A 13,652-nucleotide genomic window follows, 5' to 3' on the forward strand; every position below is an offset into this window, starting at 1 on the left:
ATGTGCCTGGCACTGTTCTTAGCACTGAGGTGGGCAATGATGATAATACTAATAGCATTTGTTAAGTGCTTACTATGTGCCAGGCACTGTACTAAGCAATGAGGTGGACAATGATGATAATAATAATAATAATAGTATTTGTTAAGCGCTTACTATGTGCCCCGCACTGTACTAAGCACTGAGGTGGATAATAAGAATAATGGCATTTGTTAAGTGCTTACTATGTGCCTGGCACTGTTCTTAGCACTGAGGTGGGCAATGATGATAATAATACTAATAGCATTTGTTAAGTGCTTACTATGTGCCAGGCACTGTACTAAGCAATGAGGTGGACAATGATGATAATAATACTAATAGCATTTGTTAAGCGCTTACTATGTGCCCCGCACTGTACTAAGCACTGAGGTGGATAATAAGAATAATGGCATTTGTTAAGTGCTTACTATGTGCCTGGCACTGTTCTTAGCACTGAGGTGGGCAATGATAATAATAGTAATAGCATTTCTTAAGTGCTTACTATGTGCCAGGCACTGTACTAAGCAATGAGATGGACAATGATGATAATAATACTAATAGCATTTGTTAAGCGCTTACTATGTGCCCCGCACTGTACTAAGCACTGAGGTGGATAATAAGAATAATGGCATTTGTTAAGTGCTGACTGTGTGCCAGGCACTGTATTAAGCGCTGGGGTGGACGCAAGTAAATGCGGTTGGACGCAATCCATGTCCCACATGGGATTTACAGCCTTAATCCCCATTTTACAGATGAGGGAACTGAGGCACAGAGAAGTGAAATGACTTGTCCCAAGCTGAAAAATGACAAAGCCAGGGTTACAGCTCAGGTCCTTCTAACTCCCATGGCCAGTCTCTGTCCACTAGGCCCTGCTGCTTTTTGTTAATTTGTCTTCTGGCTGTGGGCGAGCAGGCCCCCTCCACCCTGGCCCGTGGGGCATGGGGCTCCTCCTTTTCAAGCAGGTTCCTTGGGAGGCAGTGGGAAGAGTTTTCCCTAAAGTGGGTCCCTCAGGCTGGATCCCTCCTTCCATTGCTTCTTCTTCCCATGCCAGACACCAAAAGGGGAGGGAACCAGATCTGAAGGCCCACAAGCTTCCTAATAATATCTGTGGTATTGGCTAAGCACAATTATAATAATTGTATAATAATACAATACGATATAATAATTGTATAATAATTATTATATGCCTCATGCCAGAAGGTGACACTGCAGCTGTTGCCCTTTATCCTTTGGGGTGAGGCTGCGAAGACAGAGGGGAGGCCAGAGGGCCACCCCTCCCCAGGCCCGTGTAGAGCTCGCCCAGCTTAAACCCCTGGTGAACAAGGGAATGAAGAAAGAGCGAGGTTGTCCCTTCTGAGGGAAAGGGGAGGACGGGAGGGTGGTTTTGTGGGAAGACATTGGGCATGGAAACTCGGGTGATTAATACGGTGGGGAGTTGTGAGGGTCGGGATCTGAACTGGGGCGAAGAGACCCAGCCAGAGCCACGAGGCACCGAGGTCAGGCCGGGTACTGCCACAAACGCTGCAAAATGATCCCTTCTCTTCCTCTCTAGATTTCCGTTACCACCATCGGCAGTCCTTCTGAGGCAGGAGACCTCGGGAACAGCTTCACCAACGAGCCGGAGCCATCATCCCAAAGGTAACAGGCTCGGATATTTGGGAAAGAGTTTTCCAAAGAGAGGCTACCAGGTAGAGGTCTAAGCAGTCCCCTGGTTCCCCATTAGCCCAGCCAAAAAAAATAAAATAATGCATCTGTCTTGCAGGTTGGAGACACCCACTAATGTAGAACGAATTCTAGAATGTGAGTCCTTGGTGTGCAACCACCAAGATTGGTATTTCTCTTGCCTCATTTCTGGAACCAGAACTTGAATTTGTCACACACCACTAGCGAGCAGGTATTTGAGGCTGGTTAGCGCAAGCAAACTGAGGCTCCATCCTGCTTTCCTTGATAACAGGCAGCAGAGCCAGCTGACCTGCAGCTCTCCTGTTGATCAGCCCAGTGCATCATCATCAGTGGTATTCATTGAGCGCTCACTATGAGCAGAGCATTGTACTAAGCGCTTGGGAGAGTACAGTACAATAGTTCAGCCAGCAAGATCATAGTGAGAGTGGGGCCGAGTTTTGGGCTGGTAAAACACTGGCAGTGTTCCTCTCATAGTAATAATAATAACTGTGGTATTAAGTGCCTTTAACTGTGCCTTGTACTCTACTAAGTTATGCAGATCAGACATGGCCTCTTTCCCTTGTAAGACTCAAAATCTAAGTAGGAGGGAGAATTGAATTGAATCCCTATTTTACAGATGAGGGCACTGAAGCACAGAGAGGTGAAGTGAGTTGGTGAGATCACTCAACAGACAAGTGGTGGAGCCAGGATTAGAACCCAGGTCCCCTGAGTCCCAGGCTCTTTTCCGCTTCCATCACACCTTTTGTCCGGGGAAGTCAAAAAATTTAATTTTGCAATTAATCCTAACACTTATCAAGCACACCAACGTCGCGCATAGTCCTGTAATGGGTGTTTGGAAAGCTACAAAGTAGATGTAAATTAAAGAGGGTCCCCGCCCAGAGAGTTTACAATCTGATGTGGGAGGAAGGAGACAGATATAGGGTATGGGGGAAGGCATCATCAGCCCCATTTTCAGTTTGCCCTTCTGCATTCTTCATCTAGGTTCTTCTATCTCACTATTGTCAGGGCAATATAATGTGTGGCATTTGTTGAAGTGTTTACTATATGCTAAACACTGGGGTAGGTACACTCCAATCCCCGGGTCCGCCACTTGTCAGCTGTGTGACTTTGGGCAAGTCACTTAACTTCTCTGTGCCTCAGTTACGTCATCTGTAAAATGGGGATTGGGACCGTGAGCCCCACGTGGGACTACCCGATTACCTTGTATCTACCTTAGCGCTTAGAACAGTGCTTGGCACATAGTAAGCGCTTAATAAATACCATCATTATAATCGTTATTACTATATGGTTTTCACAGTCTAAGTGAGGGGAAGAACAGGAATTTAGTCCCCATTTTACAGATGAGGAAACTGAGGCCCAGAGATGTTAAATGCGGTAGATTGTTAGCGTCTCCTCTAGACTGTAAGCTCCCTGAGGTGCTTACACAGTAAGCACTCAGTAGGTAACGTTAGGTGATTGATTGTTTAAGTGACTTGCACAAGGCCACACAGCAGACAGGTGGCCGAGTCAGGATTAGAACCCAGGTCTCCTGACTTTCAGTCCTGGGCTCTTCCTCTAGGCCATCCTGTTCAAAAAGGGGCAGCCCTTATTCCCTCTCTATTACCCTTTCTACCCGTGAAATAGGGATGATAGTGCCAACCCCCCCACCGCCCCGGCCCACCTCATATGGACTCCATGAGGATTAACTCGGATCTTTCAAGGGAAAGATGGCAAACAAATTGTTCTTTGGAGTTAGGCCTGTGTGATTTATGTTTTAAAGTGTGCACAGCTTATACAGTTGGAACCATGGGGTCATCATGAGCCCATAATTTTCTCCCTGCTGCCTAACGATGTTCTGAACCTCGGGACAGAACAGTTGTAAGTAGTTGTAATCATATTTATTAATCAATCGATCAATCATATTTATTGAGCGCTTACTGTGTGCAGAGCACTGGACTAAGCGCTTGGGAAGTACAAGTTGGCAACATATAGAGACAGTCCCTACCCAACAGTGGGCTCACATCATCATCATCAATCGTATTTATTGAGCGCTTACTATGTGCAGAGCACTGTACTAAGCACTTGGCAACAATTAAGTACAAATTGGCAACATAAGTCTAGAAGGGGGAGACAGAGAACAAAACCAAACATATTAGGGTTTACTGGGTGCAGAGCACTGTCCTGAATGCCAGCAAGATAATACACAGGTGAGCGTTAGATTCATTCAGTCAGTCAGTTGTACTTATTGAGCACTTACTGTGAGCAAAGCACTGTACTAAGCGCTTGGAAAGTGCAATCTGGCAACAGATAGAGATAGTCCCTACCCAACAACGGGCTCACAGTCCAGATCTGGTCCCTGTCCCTTGGGGGGCTAGGGTTCCTGAGGTCACAGAGCTTTGATTCAGAGGCTCAAAAGCCCATGATCTGCCCTTTAGGTACAGCCCGCCCAGCTTTGGAAATGCAGAGAAATGTGTCCCCTTAGAGCCGCAAACCCCAGGGGAGAACTGTTCTCTGGCATCATCTCCTTCCCCTCCCCACAGCACCTGTATATATGTATATATGTTTGTATTTATTACTCTATTTTATTGTACATATTTATTCTATTTATTTTATTTTGTTAATATGCTTTGTTTTGTTTTGTTCTCTGTGAGCCCACTGTTGGGTAGGGACCGTCTCTATATGTTGCCAACTTGTACTTCCCAAGGGCTTAGTACAGTGCTCTGCACACAGTAAGCGCTCAATAAATACGATTGAATGAATGAATGAATGAATGAGGATTCGTGTCCTGGGCTCCCGAAGGCCTGGTCTGAGTCAGGCATGAGCGGACCACTCCCTGCCAGGACTCTTGCCCACACTCACGGAACCGGTTTGGGCTGCGGCTCAGCCTGTTCCATGTCAGCGCAACGATCGGAGCACGGAGATCGGAGCTGGGGAAATAATGGCGTGGGGAAAACAATGAGATCACATCCTAAACGGTCTGAGCCCCGGGAAAGGTAAATGCCAGAGAACACACAGTGCCTTCTCCTTTCCTTCTCCCTTGTTGCAAATTAACAATAGACATTGGAACCTATGACAGTGGAAGAGGAACAGTTTGCTTTGCAAAGCTTTTAGCAGTTTTCATTTGTCCAGTGTCACCGGAGTATAGAAACACTGAGCCTGTTATCTTCATTTGACCCATAAGGTGCAAACGCATCACTGAACACCGGAGAAACTCCAAAAGCAACAAAGGTATAAAACGAAAAACAACAAAAGTTGTGCCCGGTCCCCTGGGAGAAGATGCAAGGTTCCTGTCCCATGGACCTGTCCAGAATGAATCAAACCTAACTGAGGAAGACTGCCCAGGAGGAAAAAACTCAAATAGGGATTTAAAGACAGGAGACCCAGGTTCTAATCCTGGCTCTGCGCTTTACCTGCTCTGTGACCAGGGGCAAGTCACTTAAAATCTCTGTGCCTCAGTTTCCTCATCTGTAAAATGGGGATTCAGTACCTGTTCTCTCTCCTACTTAGACTTTGAGCCCCATGTGGGACAGGGGCCTTATCTGATCTGATTGTCTCTACCCCAGTGCTTCGCCCAGTATTTGGTACATGTGGCATAGTAAGAAGCAGCATGGAGTAGTGGATAGAGCATGGATTCAGGAGTAAAAAGGACCTGGGTGTGAATCCCGGCTCTGCCACATGTCTGCTGTGTGACCTTGGGAAGTAACATCACTTCTCTGTGCCTCAGTTACCTCATCTGTAAAATGGGGATTAGGACTATGAGCCCCATGTAGGCAGGGACTATGTCCAACCTGATTATCTTGTAGCTACCCCAGAGCTTAGAGAACAGTGCCTGACACATAGTGAGCGCTTAACAAACACCATCATCATCATAGTAAGCACTGAACAAATACCACTGTTAGCATTATCGTTAAAGACACTTGGCAGACGGTCAATCCAGGGAGCAAGTTTTTATTGAGCATCCTCTAGACCGCAAGCTCGTCTTCTAGTCTGTAAGGTCGTTGTGGTCAAGGAATGTGTCTGCTAATTCTGTTGTCCTCTTCCGAGCGCTTACTACCACGCTCTGCATGTAGTAAGTGCTCAATAAATAGAGTTGATTGATCTCCAAGGAGTGGAGCTAGTGCTCAGGAAGAAAGGGGAGAGTTGTTCCAGGTCAGAGGGATTGACACAGGAGAGAGCCCAGAGGCAAGACTGGTGGAATGGAAGCAAAGAAGGACCTAGTGTCCCATGGGTTTAGCCAGTCCCATCCTGAAAGCATCAGAACGCTGTTCCCATGCAATTTGGCTGGTCTTTTGGGATCCAGGTTTCCTAACTTCCCTCAGAAAAGTTTCTTATCCCCAATATCTTCTGCATTCCCAACTGAGGGAGGCATCCTTCTCCTGTCCAAGAGGGAGGGAAGAGAAGCCACAGTGACTCAGGAAGGGCCAGGGGAACAGGGAGACTCCCCAGCTTTCCTGAGCAATCTTTAGGCCCCATGTTGAGCCAGACCTCAGGACGGAGGCCAAGACCCCATTCTAAGTGCTGTAAAGCTCCTGCTCAGAATAAGTGAAGGCCCCAGTTATTTCAGAGGGATGGTTGAGGGCTGCTAATCACTTAAACCCTCTCCCAGGATCCTATCCAAGAAGAAGGTGGCGGCACCCATTTCAGTGTTTGAATTTCCTCGGGAGGCAGAATCCTGTTGCCCAGAAGCTTTCCAGTGGAAACTGAAGTCTTCGTCTCCCTTGAGCAGCGGATCTCGGAGTGCCCGGAGCGTAAGGACATTTTCTATCTTTGGGAATCCTCTCTGGTGATTTCCTTGTTCTTCCTTGGAGCAGTGCGTGCTGGAGGGACCCCAGTCTCTGAGCTTCTTACGAGCAGGGAGGAAGGCTCAACTTTGGGTATGGCACAGGCTTGAGCCCAGTCTGAATCTTGTCCGCTTTCTTTGCCTGTCCCAACCCAGCCTGCAGCCTGGCTTGGTCCTTAGTGGAAAGAGCATGGGACTGGGAGCCAGGAAGCCTGGGTTCTAGTCCCAGCTTCGCCTCTCATCTGCCATGTATGACAAGTCACTTGGCTTCTCTGTCCCTCAGCGTCTTTGTCTGTAAAATGGAGATGGAATTCTTTTTCTCCTTCCCTCATAGATGTGAGGGACCATGTCCGATCTGACTGTGTTCTATCTACCCCAGCGCTTAGTACAGTGCTTGGCTCACAGTAAGTATTTAGCAAATGCTAGTTATTGTTATTCCCGAGGGAGCCCCCTCCATTTTCCGTCTTCTCATTGGAGCTGGCAAGCTGTTGCAACCCATCATTGACCAGGGGTCAGCCTGGTCAGGGATCCTTCCCTGACAATAAAGCAACTCTGCGTGAGGCATCATCAATGGTATTTATTGAGTGCTTACTATGTGCAGAGCACTGTACTAAGCGCTTGGGAGAGTACAGTGCCACAGAGTTGGCAGAGTTGGCCCTGCCCACAATGAGCTTACAGTCTAGAGGGGGAGAGAGATATTAATGTAAATAAATAATTGATAGTATATAATTTAAAGATACATAAGTTCTGTGGGGTTGAGGCAGGGGTGAGTATCAAAGGTCATAGATCCAAATGCATAAATGACCTAGAAGGGGAGGGGAGATGGGGAAAAGAGGGCTTAATCAGGGAAAACCTCTTGGAGGAACTGCTGGTGTTTGGTAGAATGTGTCCACCAACTCTGTTTGTACTCTCCCGAGTGCTTAGTACTGTCTCTGCCCAACGTAAGTGCTCAGTAAATGTGACTGATTGATTGAACTGCTGGAAAACTAGGATTCCATGTGAGGTTTGGCGTGTCCCCAGAGACTCAACCAATGGTATTTATTGAGTACGTTGTGCACCAAACTAAGTGCTTGTGAGAGTACATTACGGTTGGGAGACATGATCCCTGCCCTCAAGGAGCTTTCAGAGAAGGCCTCAGAGGTTGCAAATCCATTGTTTTTAATATACCAGAAGAACGTATGTTACTATACAGTTTTCTTCTCACCCCCGCTGGGCCAGGGATCAGCAGAAGCTGCTGCAGTGATAATCCTGCCTGGGCCTGATCTGGCCCATGGGTCCTTGGGATTCACCCCTGTGAGCTTAGATTTGGTTCAGGAGTCCCCTGTGCATGCTTTAATCAATCAATCAATCAATCAATCAATCAGTGATATTTATTGAGCACTGAACTAAGCACTAGGGAGGGTACAGTGCGATAGAATTAACAGACACATTCTCTGCCCATAATGAGCTCTAGAGGGGGAGACTGACACTAATATAAATCAATAAGTCATTTATAATGTATAATTTAAAGATATGCACAGCAGTGCTGGGCCTAGGGGCAAATATCGAATGCCAGAAGGTCACAGATCCACGTGCATAGACGACGCAGCAGGGAAAGTGAGCCGGGGAAAAGAGGGTTGAACTGGGGGAGGCCTCTAATGGGAGGTCAAAATGGGAAGAGTACAAAATTGGCCACAAGCTGGGCAGGCTGAGTGAGGCTGGCAGAATCATCCACGGTACCCAGGTCTCGGGAGAGTTCACCTCACTACGGGGCATCGGAGTCTTGGCACAGTTCCCACACACGTTGATGTGGCGAGTGATCTACTCGTGCACAGAGTGTGCCTCTGGACCCTCCGTTAACGTCAGCCTGTCTTTGTCAGCTGGGAAACCCAACAGATTTGAAGAAGATAGCGGAGCCCCCGGAACGCCTTCAGCTACCTCCAGGGAGCCTCCCGAAAGCCGAGTGAGTAGCAGGTCTAGCTGGGGCAGGAGCTGCGGATTTTGAACCCGGCTGGATGGGCACGAAGAGGTGGGCCTGGTGAACACGTCCATGGCTGCCAGGCAGAAGAGAGCCCGAGCTTTACCTCCTGCCTCCGAACATCCCTGATCTGCCCACGGTAGCCACCCATTAGCCAGACCTCATCCCGGCTCCGGCCGAGGACGGCCGATCCCAGGACTCCGCAGGTCAAAGGGGCACGCCCTTGTCCTATACTTTGAATCTGAGTTTTCCTCCTCCCAACCCCAATTGTGACATGGAGGGAAAAATGCCTTCCAGGCTTAGAAATCGAGAGTCCAGACTCTCCAAAACTGGGGTCTCAGTCTTTCTGAAGTCTTTTTGCCCCTTTTAAAAATCAGTACCCAGCTGAGGTGTTTCAAATTAAAAAGTCCTCGAGGTACTTGATTTCATTGGAAAAAAATGATTTCTATTCCTTCAACCAGAAAGCTAAATCTCCATCCTTCAAACTGGACAAAGAGAACTCCTACTAACTCTAGTGCACTCTCCCAAGTGCCTAGCCTAGTGATCTGCGTAAGATTGGGACTGCGTCCAACCCAATTTGCTTGTTTCCACCCCAGCACTTAGTACAGTGCCTGGTACAGAGTGAGCACCTAAAAAATACCATAATTTTTATTTTCCAGCGCTTAGAAAGGTGCCTGGCACTTAACAAATACCATCATCATCATTATTATTATTACTCAATAAATACCATTGATTGATGCTCTGAAGACAGCTGGACTTCTATATGTAAGATTTGCAGTTTTACAGGGTGGCCCCCGTTGAAAAAAATGTGATAGTAGTAGTATTTGTTAAGCACTTATTATGTGCAAAACACAGTACTAAGCCCTGGGGTAAATGCAAGATAATCAGGTCAGACAGAGTCCCTGTACCCCATGGCGCTCACATTTTAAGCAGGATGGAGAAAGGTATTGATTCCTCATCTTACAAATGAGGAAACTGAAGCCCAGAGAAGTTAAATGACTTGCCCAAGGTCTCAGAGCAGGCAAATGGTGGAGCTGGGTTTTAGAACCCAAGTCCTCCGACTCCCAGGCTTGAGCTTTTTCCATCAGGCCATGCTTTCAGTACCACAACAGATCTTCGTGGGTTGGGTCTTGTAAATACCTGCTTGTGCCCTCTTCCAGGCTGGGGCCTGATTTATTCAAAGACAGCAGGAAAAAAAAAAACTGATTTTATTCCTTTTTGTCCCTTTGTGCCCACTTTGCAGAAAAATCAATCCAAAGTATTTATTGAGCACTTACTGTATACATAGCACTGTGCTAAGCACTTGGGGGGAGTACCACAGATTTGGTCGACCCAGTCGCCACCCTCAAGAAGCTTACAATCCAGTTGTGGGGGAGAGAGAAGTTAAAATAAATTACAGAGGGGGGAAAAAATAAAATTGTGTGGGCTGGATCATTTTTGGTGCTGGTTTGCAAGCAGCCTTAGATGCCTTCAGAGGATGGACATTTCTGAGAAGGATTATCCAGAGGGCATTTTCTCTTAACCCTTACTGTTCTAGAGTTCCTTTTCCCACAACATCATCACAAGGTCTCACTCCTGTCAACAATAATAATAATAATACCGGTATTCGTTAAGTACTTACCATTTGTCAAGCACTGTTCTAAGCGCTGGGGTAGTTACAGGTTAATCAGGTTGGACCCGGTCCCTGTCCCACATGGGCACTCACAGTCTCAATCCCCATTTTACAAATGAGGGAACGGAGCCCCAGAGAAGTGAAGTGACTTGCCAAAGTTCACCCAGCAGCCAAGTGGCGGAGACAGAATTAGAACCCAGGTCCTTCTGATTTCGGATGCAGACGTTGCTGCCTGTTACATAGCAGCAAGACCTATTCGCCACAGATGCCATCGCGTTTTAGCGGTCGGCTCAACAGTTCAACCTGCCACCCATAGTGGCAAACTGGACTAAAGGTTTTCCCTGGTTCTCTCAAGCAGGTTGAAGAAAAACAAGACCCCACAGGGTTCCAGCTGTTGTGACCTCACGGCAGGTTTGATTTCTTTTAGGGGGATACACCCACCCATCCCCCAAGGCTGTCGCCGCTCTCTACTAGGGCAGTCACAGGGAGGGCCTTCCTTTGGCCTGTCTAAGTATAGTGCCAGGCCAGTATATAATCCTTGTCCTTGTTTGCAGCTCTGCAAAACCCCACCTTCCAAGAAAGGATGGCGAGGGGACCATGGAGGAGGGGCCAGCCTGAGGCCCTTCACATTTGAGAGCAGCCCAGAATCCCCCACTACCACCCCACTTTAAGCCGAGAGCCTCGTGAGCACAGCTACCTCCTGACCTGTTCACCTCCAGCCTTAAATCCCAGGTCCACTCCGACCACATTCCCTTCCTTCGAGCAGTTAGGCTCTTCTGAGGTCTGCCCCTCTGGGGCAGAGAAGTGCATGATTGGGTTGTTGAGCTGGGGAGAAGCAGAGGTGGGAGAGGGTTTGAGAAGGAAAGGAGCAGAGTGAATGGGGCCCATCTGTGTCCTGGAAGAAAGAAGCAGAGTCGGGGCCTAACGACGGAGGTAGCAGAGGCCCAAGGAGTGGGGCACGGCTGCCCAAAGAGAGCGTCTCCCTCTATCCCACCCGCCCAGGCCTGCCGGGTCAGCACACACGAGAAAAAGGTCCAACCTCCGACCCCTTCCCCCTTCACTCAAGGCTTTCGTGGCTCGGCCCATGGGCTGCCAGCCTCTCTACAGGGGCTGATTCATCACCTGCCTCTGGGTCACGCCCAGAACAGAAATCTTTGCTCTTTCAGGCACCCGGGGATAGGGCCAGACGATCCCTTGCCAGCGGGGTATTGGCTCGTGGAGTCTGATTAAGGAAACGGCGATAAAGGCTGAACTCACAGCACATTCCATTCCAGGAGGTGCTCTGCTGGCTTTGCCCTGGGCCAGAGGGCTGCAGATAAAGGAGCCTGTCATCCGGGGAAGCGGCACAGCCTGGTGCTTCGAGAACCGGGCTGGGCTTCAGAGTCCAGGCTTTTGTTTTCCGCTGCCACCATGACTCGTGGGATGATCCAGTGAGAATTATTTGCCAGCTCTGGGCCTCGGTTCTCCTCCTCCAGGCTCGGGCCAACCTGTTCCTCAGCTGCCCTTTTGGTGGCTTTTTTCCCCTGGCTTGACCAGATCATCTCAGAAAGCCCCTGTCTGAGGGGCCGGATCTTGGTCCCCAGACACTTGATATCCTCCCCTCTTCTTCCGTTGCATGATGCGTGCTTGTCCCATGTCAGCCCGCTGCATGCTGGGAGCCTAACCATCCAACAACTCAGACTCCATCACTAGTCTCCAGCAGCCCAGTATGACTGTTCATAAACGGTTGTTGGGGGAAGAAGGGAAGATGCAGGAGGAGGGAAATCCAGGACTTGGAATGTCAGCAATCCCTGGCTACCAGGCAGTTAACCAGTCAACAGAAAGTTTGGGCACAGAACTTTGCCCCTCACTTCTACCAGAGCTGTTAAAAAAAGCCAAAAGGACCCAGGTGAGGATCCTCTGTTGCCATTCATATCCCATCCCAGAGAAGCTGAATGGCTAGTAGAAGGAGCACAGGCCTGGGACACAGGAGACCTGGGTTATAATCCCAGCTCCACCACTTGCCCACTGTTTGAAATTATTCAAGTCACTTAACTTCTCTGACGATTAAACATCTGTCCTCCCTTTCCCTTAGACTTGTCAGCTTCTCACGGGACAGGGACCAGGTCTGATCTTATTGCATTGTGCTTACTCCTGCACCTAGTCAAGGGCTTGGCACATAGAGCTTAACAAACATGACCATTATTCTTGTGATTATTGGCCCCGGGTACTGTAAGCGTGCCCTTCCCACTAAGGGTAGAGGGGGACGAGGGTAAAAGCGTGCCCACAAGGCAATAGGGGACTCCTTCCCCCTGCTACTCAGTCACTGACAATTCTCAGAGAAAACTTTGGCAGGAGCGAGGAGGGAGGGAGAGCTTGCTGAGAGCTTCCCCTGCTCCATCCCTGCCAGTTCTTCCCACTGCCGTGCGACCCCACCAGCGTGGTTGCTGCAGCTGCTGCCCCAGCCGGAAGGAAAGCAACCAGGGGGGCACTGGAGAAGGAGCCATGCCCAGGACATATTTGACCCTAGCCCAACCCGACTTTCTCCCCCCACCCAACCCCCGGGGGGCAAGACATGGACCTGGACTTTCTCTTCTTTCCCTTTTTATCTGCAATCCTCTAGGGAAGTTTCCGTACCGACTGCAGATGCCAAAGACTTGGGACACCAGGAATAGAACCTCCACCGATCTACTCCCTGCCTCTGGCAAACTTTTGCACTACACCTCGTTCTCTTCCCTGATGGACACAGGAAAGCAACAGAGGAGAGAGGCTGGGCCTGATAAATGGAACAGGCCAGAGCTCAGTACCTAAGAGGAGGTCGGAGGAACGGCAGCCCGAGCTTCTCCAGAATCTGTTAACCTGATGCCTTCTGGGACCTGAACTACATCAAAAGCCCCCAAAGGAGGATCCCGTTTCCTTTCCTAACTGACTGGGCTCTTTCCATGCTTGATTCTCATACTATTGTAATGGTTTGGTTGGAAGTGTTTTGCGATCAATACAGATGGGTTAGTATGGATAGGACTAGTCTGCCTCACTCAACCCAGAAGACTGGTTAAAAAGCGAAGTGGGATGATGCTTAGATTCCCCTTCTGATCAGACCGCAGGTATAGCTGGGTTTGTCTGTCCCTGGTGATCATGGTGGGGGATGTTCACTTGGTGAATTGCTGCATTCGCTACTGTTTACCCAGACACCTCTGGGTAAACGGACAAACCCGAAAGGACGGTTCCTTGCCCAGACTGCTAGCTGCCAATGAAGGAGCTGCTTAAGAAATAGCTCACAAACAGCTCAGTGTATTCCTCGGCTCACTGCCCCAGCCTTCCTGCTCAAATGGGATCCTTGGTTCCCCTGCAGATGACAGACCTCCCCAAGGTGGGTCAGCCCCCCAAGGGGTTGGGACTGAATGCTGGGAATACTGCCCACAGACCAGGCAAGGTGTTCAGAGTTTGTCCCACAGAGTTTTGTGAAAACTGAAGAACCCTGAGGAGAATTGATACTCAAAAGGAAATACTTGGCACTGGCTGGGTTTCGTGTGATCTCCAATTGGATCGTCATAAAGTCTCCTCCACAGTGGATGCCCCTCACCCTGCACCCAAATGCCAAACATGCCCTTGGACTTGGCCACATTTACAGGGGCTACAAGGGACCG

General features: G+C 48.9%; 1 long non-coding RNA gene across 1 annotated transcript; it reads left to right on the plus strand.

The window, feature by feature from the left end:
- The first annotated feature begins 1,565 nt into the window (after positions 1–1,565).
- On the plus strand, positions 1,566–13,005 carry LOC119938765. The gene is made up of 3 exons (XR_005454500.1): positions 1,566–1,653; positions 6,284–6,425; positions 12,629–13,005. It is a non-coding gene; the product is annotated as an uncharacterized LOC119938765 (long non-coding RNA).
- The last annotated feature ends 647 nt before the right edge of the window (positions 13,006–13,652 follow it).

This window comes from Tachyglossus aculeatus, chromosome 16 (genome assembly GCF_015852505.1).
Source record: "Tachyglossus aculeatus isolate mTacAcu1 chromosome 16, mTacAcu1.pri, whole genome shotgun sequence".
In the NCBI taxonomy this organism is placed as follows: domain Eukaryota; kingdom Metazoa; phylum Chordata; class Mammalia; order Monotremata; family Tachyglossidae; genus Tachyglossus; species Tachyglossus aculeatus.